This window comes from the organism of the source record quoted next, unplaced genomic scaffold (assembly GCF_019419815.1).
Source record: "Pyrus x bretschneideri cultivar Hongxiangsu unplaced genomic scaffold, Pyrus_bretschneideri_v1 Contig10, whole genome shotgun sequence".
NCBI lineage: Eukaryota > Viridiplantae > Streptophyta > Magnoliopsida > Rosales > Rosaceae > Pyrus > Pyrus x bretschneideri.
Window position 1 is genome coordinate 8,108,689 of NW_025999391.1, and position 9,665 is coordinate 8,118,353.

Below are 9,665 nucleotides of genomic sequence, written 5' to 3' on the forward strand. Positions count from 1 at the left end.
TACAGATTATACTGAGGTAGTAGATTTCTTTTTTCCGCCTTCATTGTTTTGAGCCAACAAGCTTCCCATTGATTTCTCAAAGGCAGAAATATAAAGCTTTAAAGGCTTCTCTCTCTGAGGTGGCATGAGCACTGGTAGAAAGGTTAAGTAAGCCTTTATTCTATCAAAGGCTTCTTGGTGTGGTGGACCCCACTCAAATTCTTCTTTGCCTTTTAATTTCAGCAAAGGAGTTAGCGGCTAAATCTTGCCTGCCAAGTTGGCAATGAATCTCCTTAAGAAGTTGATCTTTCCCAGCAGCCTTTGCAATTATACTTTATTGGTGGGAGGAGGTGATTCCATGATTGCCCAAGCTTTGTTTTTGTCAACCTTTACACCCCTTTGATGAACCAAGAAACCCAAGAAGTTGTCCGACCTTACTCCAAAAGTACATTTCTTTGGATTCGTTTTTAGCTTATGGATCATCATTCTTGTTAAGGCTTGTCTGAGGTTTACCAAGTGTTGTTCCTCAATTTTAGATTTTACCACGATGTCATCAATGTGTACTTCCAAGCTATGGCCGATTATGTCATGAAAAATGGCATTCATCCCTCTTTGATAAGTTGCACCAACATTCTTGAGCCTGAATGGCATAACTAAGTACTCATATGCTCCCACATGGCCTAGGCACCTAAATGCTATTTTGTGTATATCTTCTTTACCCATTTTTATCTAATTATAACTGGCATTCCCATCCATGAAAGATAGGACTTTGTGTTTGGCAACTGCATCTACGAATAAGTCAGCTATGGGCATAGGATATTCATCTTTAGGAGTGGCTCCATTAATGTTTCTATAGTCAACACAACATCGAATCGCTTTAGTGATAGCTTTCAATACAGGTACAATGTTGGCCAACCACTCGACATATTTTCCAAGCCTAATAAATCCAGCATTCACTAGTCTTTCAATTTCTTCTTTGACCTTTTCCTCGATCTCCTTTGACATCATCCGTAGGGCTTGCTTTACAGTTTTATATCCCTTCTTGCTAGGTATCCTGTGTTCTACTAAGGTTGGATCTAAACCCGGCATCTCAGTGTAATACCACGCAAAACAATCTTTGAACTCGTGCAAAGGGCTGACAATCTTTGCCCTATCTTCCACTTCTAGCAGGCCACTAATCTGTATAGGCCTTGGATCTTTCTTAGTTCCCAAATTAATGGTTTCTAAGGGATTTTGTACCTCTGGTGGTGGCTTGTCAGGTTCTGCACACAAAAATTCAACTAAATCTGGATTCTCGGGGAAATCTTCTGGCCCATTCAGGTTATATATACATTCAGCCATTTGTATGGCTGCTTCTAATTCTCTCCCAATAATCCTTTCTTCATCTCTATCTTGGCTGCTTGAGGCTTCTATTCTTTACCATTCTTCCTTAGGGCTTGCTCCCCTCACATAACCATTCTTTGGAGTAGAATACTCCAAATCGAGTTTTCTTCGCAAACTCCCTGTTAAATAACAGAGTCTTCTTACTTCTCCCCTGGTTTCCAGGGAAATCTTCTCCATAATTCTTAACACTTGCACCATGGTGGCTTGCAAGTCTTCGTTAGTTACCATTCCCCCCAACTTCTCAGATGAAGTCGGGCTTCTCAGAACAGCTGGTCTTTGTAAGGAGGAAACATTCTTTGGGCTCGCAATCAAAACTAACCAAGTTCTAGGTGTGCCACTGCTATCTCAGTATAGCAGATGTAGAACAAGATTATGTTTAGTTGATTACTTGCACCCCAAGTTACTCGGACTTCTTGTTATCAAAGGATTATCGTGGATGGGTTAAGTCCACTTTAAGCTCTTTTTCTTGCGTTGCAAACATGGACTTTCAATTCATAGTCTTGTATATTTGAATGAAGGGAGTCCAGATCCCTTAAGTCATTTGTTTGGTTCTTGATTGGTTTTAAATGAAAGTGTATCCATCAAAGTGACTGGATCCAGACTCAAATGAGACTCTTAAAGTAGGAAAACAGATGGATATGACTTGAATACATGTTGGAGAATACATTAAGCAGTAGATTTATTAATTTGTAAAACAAACAAAGAGCTTTGAGCAAGATTTCACCTTGTCAGGCAAGGTTGAACTTCTTGCAATCACTTCTCTTTTGAGTTTACAGAGTTTATATGCTAAAAGGGATGCATGGCAAACAAGTTTACACAAGGGAATCGATACTACGGCACTAGGGGTGATAGCAGAGCTTCTAAACTAGACAAAAAATGGCTTTTGTAGGGAATGATCTTGAAAACGACTGAGATCTGGGTTAATTACAGCTTTTAGATGCAAATCTGGCTTGAGAGTAGAGTTTGTTTGTTTGTTTGTTTGTTTGGTTTAGTGTCCTTCTCTCTAGGGCCTCTTCATCCTTTTATAGGCAGATTAGCCCAACTGTAGTGACTTTTCTCTTGCCCGAAAGCACTTGGAAAGTAGTGAGTTTTCAGCTTTTTACTTGTATTGCCACTGAAAAGTGCTTTTTGGCTGATTGTGAGTTAGTCCCCATCACTTGACTTTTAAATCATAGGCACATGGCCTATGAATTAGTAGGAAGGCGCCAATTTGTCTCTGAGCTAATGGAGAGGATCCTCTCCTGAGCTAATGGAAAGGATCCTCCTCATCAATCATCCTTGGCCGTTGGATTTTTATCCAACAACTACAAACAGGAGGGTTCCTTTAAAGTTATAATGATTGTAGCCGTTGGATAAAAATCCAACAGCCAAGAATGATTGATGAGGATCCTCTCCATTAGCTTAGGAGAGGATCCAAATCCCAACTACCTCAACTCCTTGGTCTCCAAAGCCAATGTTGTCGCAGTCTCTGTTAATTACCGGCTTGCCCCCGAGTACCCTCTGCCTGCTGCCTACGATGATTGGTGGGCTGCTGTCAAATGGGTTGCTCCCATTTCTATGGAAACGGCTCAGAAGATTGGTTAAACCTCCTTGCGGATTTTCATCCTGTTTTCTTTGCCGACGACAGTGCTTGGGCTAATATAGCTCACCAGATGGGATTAAGAGTAGGCTCTAAGGGCTTGGTTGGTGGTGCTAAGCTGATTGGGGTTGTTTTGATCCATCTATATTTCTGCGGGACATGGCCAGTTGGGGCGGAGGTGCTATCCACTCCTGCACGTATAAGAGAATACGTTGTTGCCTTGTGGCGATTTACTTACCCGTTGAGTAGTGGATCCGACGACCAGTTTTTCAACCCTGGTAAAGATCCGAAGTTGGGGGAAATGGGGTGTGAGAAATTGCTGGTTTTTGTTGCAGAGAAATATGGGTTGAGAGATAGGGGGTGGTATTATGGTGAGATACTGAGAAAGAGTAAGCGGAGTGGGATTGTGGAGGTGGTGGAAGCAAAGGGGGAGGAGCATGTTTTCCATTTGTTTAAGCCAAGTTCTGAGAATGCTGTGGCCATGGAGAAAAAGATTGCATCTTTCTTGAATTAGAAACGTGTACTAGGTAATCTGACCATTGCCTGTATGGCAGGTTGGTATGGTCTACTTTCCATTGGTGCAAGAACTTTTACTTTTTTCCTATGTTTTACTAGGTTTATTTATGTTTCGTGGATTATAAATTGTGATATTAAAATATGAACAAGTTTTCTTTTCTGCAAAATCAACAATGCAAATCCATTGTATGCCTAGTTTTTGGAAGCTTAGTTGTGTTATTAGTATTCTTAGGGAGGGTAGGTCTGTTTACAAAAGAAAATTCACCTACTAGTGTTTCGGCCTAAAATACAAGTTTCGGTCAAGAGCAAGTAAAGTGCAATGGAAGGCCTGGTATTTATCCCAGCATCGGTTTGGTAAGTTCAAGGTGTTCTAGTCCAGGACAATGATAGCCTAGCCAAGTCCTTATGATTGAAGGACAGTTGAGAGATTACATTTGAGTAAGGTTTGGGTGAGTTCTACATGGAATTGAAGTGTTAAGGATTGGGAATCGATTATGATAAGTTTGGGGCTGTGATCCAAATTCATGGTTATCAAATAAGAAGAAATTAAGTTCAGAAAAGACTAGGTTTATTTAAGTTTCAAATAAGGAAGAATAGGTTGGTACTCAGGGGAAATGCCGAGGAGGCTAAGTCCTATCGAAACTATGCCTCGGCAAACCACATTGCCTATAAAGTAGAAGAGGCTTCACAACCGTGTCAACAACCAGCACCACCTTCAGCTTGGTTGTGAAGACCTAGAATTTAAAGTTATTACTTTTAATATCAAAAAGGAAATAGTTTCAGCCCATTTTGTTTTACACTTCGCCCAACCTTTTACATAGGGCATATTGTTAAAATTCAGTAAACAAAAGACAAAGACTCTCTCTCTAATCTTCGATTCTGCAAGGAGAAATTATTTCTTCCCTTCTTGTAACTTGTTCTTATCCTTTCCTAATAATCTTTTTTCCAATACTCTATTTTGCTGACTAATGTAGGCTATGTAGCTAGGAGGTGGGGGGTTTTTAGAAAACGGTGGAAACCTTAAGCAGGAGGTGGAGGAGCTATGGGTTTGGTGGAGAGTATATGGCTGCAGGTGGCTGTCCATGGTGGTTTTAAATTACTCTTTAAGCAGTCTATATAGCTGAGTAATCTAAACTATGAAGCAGGTGGTGGAAAGTCTAGGCTTAGGTTCCAATCATGATCATTTTCTCTATAAATAGTTGCACTTAGAATAGGAAATTTCAGAGCAAGTATTCGTTCAGTTTATACAGAGAATTTGAGTGAGAACCCTGAAGAAGAAAGAAAGAGGTTTAAGTTTGCAGAGGAAGGCTTAAGAGTAAGATCTTTCTAACTTTTGGGTGTCTTGAGTAATTCTTTCCAATTTGATTTACCATGTTTATATTCTCTATCTTGATCTGAAAACAAACCCTTTCAGTACCTTTTTCATGTTTTTACCATCTTGTTAGAAGCTCTGGCCAAAATCAAAAGAATTTAAGTTTCAAAGTGTACATAATTTTTTTGGTGCAGATTTCATAACTTTTAGTTTCGGGGTCCATTCTCTCGTCCATGTTTTCTTTCACTACAAAGCTTCTTTTCAAATTATTGTCCAGTAGAATTAAACAGGGAATCATAAGCTTTAAATCGAGTATTTACCCGTAGACTTTCATTGAGATGTGACGGGTCAAAACCATGTTCAGAAAGGTGTCTTTGAACCCATGTGAAACACTGGTGCAGTTTTTCTTTTTCTGCACATACTTGATGTTTTAACTCATGACTTCTGTCCATGACCAACGTATAAGGAGAGGTCGAATTCCAAACTTATCTCTCGACTTCGGAGCTCGGTTTTAAACAAAATTTACAGCGTTGGAAAGATGCTTCTTGAAGCTTTCAAACGAGTATAACTTCATAAATTTTCATCGAGATTTGATTAGGAAAAAAGCTGCTCGTTTTGTGTCCACAAAACTAGAACAAACTTTAGTTTCCTGCAGTTTCTTTTTGTTAGAGAAACTGAACAGTGATTTTATCTTAAAACTAAATTGATGAAATTGGGGTTCCACCTTTAAGCTAATTGGCAATATGGGGAGTAGCCTAAGACCATATAAGCTCATAGCAAACATTGTCCCTCACCGATGTGGGACAACCTGTCTCTCAAGTTTCAACTTTCAACACGCCCCTGCACGTATGGCTGATTATCAAACCTACACGTGGACAACAATTGGATGACGCGTGTGGCCCTTTGGCTTTCATACGAGAAACAACATGCTTTGATAGCATGATGAATTTGGGATTCCATCGTTAAACCAATTGGCAATATAGGGAGTAACCCGAGACCATATAAGCCCATAGCAAATTTTGTCCATCACCGATGTGGGACAACTTGTCTCTCACATTTCAACTCTCAACATAAATGTTTGGTTTGTTTGTCATGTCCTTTTACTCTGACGTTCGGCTTTAGCTTGTCTGGAGTCAATGTAGGGGATTTAGAGATTAATAATTGAGTAAAACGATATAAGTTAATTATTTACTTGTATTGATAACTTTGTATACTTATGTTTTATTATTGATTGAGTAATTTGCTTATACTATATTATTGAATTATGAATTGATATCCTTGATGGATATCATTGCGATGGTGTTTATGAAGTTAATTATTTAACTCTTGGTGTTGGCATAGGATGTTTCTATTATGGATAAATATTGCATTTCGTTACATATTGGAGTGAAAGAGTTTGTGATTATATGAATATCATTGTGACATCCCACATCGCCCAAGGGAGTGATCCTTATATGTATATTCTCATCTCTACCTAGCACGAGGCCTTTTGGGAGCTCACTGGTTTCGGGTTTCGTAGGAACTCCAAAGTTAAGCGAGAAGGGGGCTAGAGCAATCCCAGGATGGGTGACCCATTGGGAAGTTCTCGTGTGAGTTCCTAAAAACAAAACTGTGAGGGCGTGGTCGGGGCTCAAAGCGGACAATACCATGCTACGGTGGTGGAGCGGGCCCGGGATGTGACAATTTGGTATCAGAGCCTAACCCTAGTCATGTATGTGCCGACGAGGACGTCGGGCCCCTAAGGGGGGTGGATTGTGACATCCCACATCGCCCAAGGGAGTGATCCTCATATGTATATTCCTATCCCTACCTAACACGAGGCCTTTTGGGAGCTCACTGGCTTCGGGTTCCGTAGGAACTCTGAAGTTAAGCAAGAAGGGGGCTAGAGCAATCCCATGATGGGTGACCCACTAGGAAGTTGCTCGTGAGTTCCCAAAAACAAAATCATGAAGGTGTGGGCCCAAAGCGGACAATATCATGCTGCGGTGGAATCAGGCCCGGGAAGTGGTCCCGCCCAGGCCGGGATGTGACAATCATTGTGACAGTATGAAGTTAATTATTTAACATTTCAACACTTAATTATTTAACATCTTATGTTAGATATATCTAACAAATATCATTGTGATGATTTTTATGAAGTTAATTATTTAACACTTCAACATTTAATTATTTAACACCGTCTGTTAGATATATCTAACATATTCTTCCATAGATACATTATCACTACAAAGATGGTGAGCATGAGACTACTTGAGTACATTTACAATCATTTCAAGGCAATTTATTGGATGGTTATACCAAGTTAGGAAACATTAGCCTTCGGCTTTTCTTTGTCAAGTTTTGGATAGCGTTTGCAATTATATCGGTAAACAATTACATAATGAATATAAATTGATTAATTTTAAGCCATTTGATCTAGGTTTAAATAAAATAGCATTGCCCACTATTTTGGCAAATTTCATATCCCTCAATTGGAATTTGAGAGTTTTGGAGGAAACTCTTAGAAGGGTATGGGGGTTAATAAAATAGCATTGCCCACTATTTTGGCAAATTCCGTATCGCTCACTTGGAGTTTGAGAGTTTTGGAGGAAACTCTTAGTAGGGTATAGGAGGCTCACCATTACTAAGCCCGCCTCAAAATAATATCTTATTTGCTATCATTAATAATAAGGAGAGAGTAACTCTTGCTCATTACATCTCTTCGAAGTATCCATCTTATTTGGCCTCTAGAGAATATATGCCTCAAAATAATATCATATTGGCTATACCAGTTGGCTACCTTCACAACATCAAATGTATAATAGTAGACTCCTTCAGATAAGTGTGACCATCATTGGGTGAAGCACCATGCACCATCCAACCTTCGTAAGAGGGCTACCAATGGTGGAAGGCAACCAAAGAGTGTTCAAAACATTCTCACTTGATCAACTTACTATTAGTTTGGCTGAGGGTTTTTGGTCTCACCACATATAAGCAATTTGGTCATATCATAATTATTGGACAATGTGATTGATTTAGTGGCATATGATACTCCCCTTATTTATGTAAAATGGATTTTGAAGCGCAAGTATATAGTACTACTAACGAAAGCTTTGCATTCTATGATAGACTTATATAGTTGCCTTAGGGCCACGTATATGGCTGCCTTAGGGCCTTAAATGATTATGAACATTCGATTTGATCAAGCATGATCCTAGTGTTGGATCTCAATCTAGAGAGATTGATTGATTTTAATTACTTTTTTAATCAAATAAAACCATGTGTCTCCCTATTTGGTGTTGAATCCAATTACTCCAATTTTCATACATATCAAATAAAACATCAATTGAGTATATAAAGTAAAGAAGAGCTTATGCCCTTTTACAACATACTTGATCTAATCAAATTACAACCAAAACCAAAACTACACATTTCCATGTTCTAAACAATTTTGATTGACGGCCGACTACAAGGCTCAATTATCGTTGTCTAGGTTCATCAAGGATGCTCTCCTAAGGACCACTTTTGATGTCTCGTGAGGGACTAATTTATCGTAGCTGTTAGATTAATCAATCGGTTGAGATTCTTAGTAACTTATTTTAACACATTACACTCGATTAAAAACAAAAAGAACTTCGTGCATTGTTTGACGGCAAAGCTCTATTCTTTCTCCTACCCCACCTATTCACACGCCCTACTAAAACACTGGATAGGTCATCTTCAATGGAGCAAAACAAGATGATAGTTTTCTAGTGGATCGGGAAAACTTGTTTTACATGGAGGGATTTTTCAAAACTTAGTTTTCTAGATGATTTGAAGCCCTAAAACTTAGAAGTATAAAACCCAGATATTGACCTGAAACTTTTATTAGATCACTCCAAGATGTTCAAGGATTCAATCACTCCAAGAATCCAATCTGATTTTGGACAAATATTAATCAAATAAAAAAAATGATTTTCACTTTCCAGTCCCCGATTTGTGCGCTGCAACAAAGAAATGGCTTAACACCCATTTAATTACTCAAGCCAATTAGGGTTTCCAACGCTCCACCCCCACCAAATGTTCTGGCTATGGAAGTGAGACGAAAGTAACTGTGATGCGACAAGAGTTTCATTGGAATGCTTGGTTTTGCGGTTTTTTTCTTAATCATGTGTAATGCATTTGATTAAGTCATAAAATAATTTTATCTGTTAGATTGATCTGACTGTTAGGATAAGTTAGTGTTTCACACGTCCTCAAAATGAGGACCTTAGGAAAGCAATGATGTTGGGTTCATAATCACCCCTTTATTAATTAACTAATCACATTAATCTAGAGCTGGGCAGGGGCCAAGTCGGGCCAGACCTAAATTTGAAGAAACTGGACCCTACTCATTTTAAAATGTAACGGGACGGGCTTGACCGGTAGAGAAATTTTGAGTTTGGGAACGGGACCCAACCGGACTTGTTTCAAACGTGCTGATTTGGGATGGGTCCACTGGTCCAATTACTTTTTTTATTTAGTTTGGGCATACTGCACTGTCGGTGTCTTTTGTTCTTTCTCGTCTTCACTTCATCACCATTTCCAGACAGCAGCATCACCTGGGCAATTGCCACCGTCGATGTCTTCAACTTCAATCGTCTCTCTGTGCAGCATCTAGGTCTTCTAAGAAACCCATCATGAAAAATTTCTGTAACAAATTCAACAAAAACCAGTAAATTACTTGATTTCTAATGCACTGTCGGTGAGCTTCTGTTGTGTTGTGGCTTCGGCCCTGGTTTTATTGGTTAATGAACTATTTAGGAAAGAAAAAATACATCGAAAACGTGGGCCGCAACAAACAAAGGGTAAACTGCTACGAAAAAAGGCAAGACGCTTTTACAAAACAAATCTCGTGGTGGAAGCAACAAGCTTGAGTGTTGTGTTATGTACAATCAC

The 9,665-nt window shown here is 39.2% G+C and overlaps 1 pseudogene; it reads left to right on the plus strand.

Annotated features, from left to right (window-relative positions):
- The first annotated feature begins 2,742 nt into the window (after positions 1-2,742).
- LOC125480542 lies at positions 2,743-3,624 on the plus strand (annotated as a pseudogene).
- Positions 3,625-9,665: the final 6,041 nt, after the last annotated feature.